This window comes from Aplysia californica, unplaced genomic scaffold, assembly GCF_000002075.1.
Source record: "Aplysia californica isolate F4 #8 unplaced genomic scaffold, AplCal3.0 scaffold00391, whole genome shotgun sequence".
Lineage (NCBI taxonomy): Eukaryota > Metazoa > Mollusca > Gastropoda > Aplysiida > Aplysiidae > Aplysia > Aplysia californica.
Window position 1 is genome coordinate 194901 of NW_004797661.1, and position 1218 is coordinate 196118.

A 1218-nucleotide genomic window follows, 5' to 3' on the forward strand; every position below is an offset into this window, starting at 1 on the left:
CACACACACACACGCGCGCGCGTGCGCGCGCTCTCACGTAACCGGACCGTTGATAGTGTTTCTGAAAGCACAAGGGTAAAGCAATTTTTTGTATGCCAGAAGGAAGACGTGAAGGAGTTGGTGACAGCTCGAATAGCTGAGTGAGAATGAGAGTATTCGAGAGAATGAGTAAGAAAATGAGTGAATAAATTGTATAAGTAAGATGAACATGAAATGGAATGAATGCAATTAATTAACAAGTACGTAGCGGCAGATAAATGACCTCCCCCCCTCCGACTTAAACCCTCTTATTCCCTCGTTTTCAAGATACACCCTCGCTATCCCAAGAAAAAAACAACACCACCAAAAACAACAAAAAACCCCAACAAAACAACAAAAAAACAAAAAACAAAAAGAAAACCAACAACAACACAAAAACCAAAACAAAACAAAGCAAACAAACCCCCCAAAAATAAAAGCTCATCATGCCTTCATCTCTTAGACTGTGGCGAGGGCTGCACGTCATGTCATGGCTATGGCAACTGTCAACACTGTGTGCTGGGCTACAGGTCCAAACCTACGACCATCTTAGGGGGCGGGACGGCATCGGAGTGTGTCAGCTCAGGAGGTGAGTATAATACAATGGTAGTGGTAGACAGAAAAACGCTTTGAATTTTTGCAGGTGGCAAAATCGGTATTGTGGATTACGCATAGCAATTATTGCATTCTAAAAATTAAATGGTCGCTTTTAAGTAGGTCTACAAGTACAAGGGGGCTATCCCGAAAAATGCTGTTTCGAGAAAATGGAAGGTAAAGTTTTTGGATCCTTATTCAGTTTCTTTAAAAGACGAGGAGAGTTTTCTCTATAACCAAACAAATATACACACCCATGAAACCAAACTTCTCCTATAGGTAAGGCAATGCCCACTTTTTGTGTAGGTCAAGGTTTCTGGAAACCCCCGAAATCTGGGTTAGCCCGCTAGTCCTTAAAAGCGATCAAATAGAGTGTTATTATTATTATCATTATCGTGAGCATAACAAAACTTATTTAGAAGCAACTTTTTTCTTCAACAATCATTGCTTACTAACCTTACCCCCTCCTATACACACCTGCGTTCCCTTCCCAAAAATGACATGTCAAGACCCTGTAGACGTATTGTGAACCCTGGATGCTTAGTTACAACTATTTTTTAATGTTCATTGTTTACTCACCCCTCCTTACACACATACACACACACA

The 1218-nt window shown here is 41.0% G+C and overlaps 1 long non-coding RNA gene across 1 annotated transcript in view; it reads left to right on the forward strand.

The window, feature by feature from the left end:
* The first annotated feature begins 423 nt into the window (after positions 1 to 423).
* The window catches only part of LOC101862130, a 4696-nt gene continuing 3901 nt past the window's right edge, over positions 424 to 1218 (forward strand). The window contains exon 1 of the long non-coding RNA XR_004858877.1: positions 424 to 607. This is a non-coding gene — a long non-coding RNA (uncharacterized LOC101862130). The remainder of the gene's footprint in view (positions 608 to 1218) is intronic.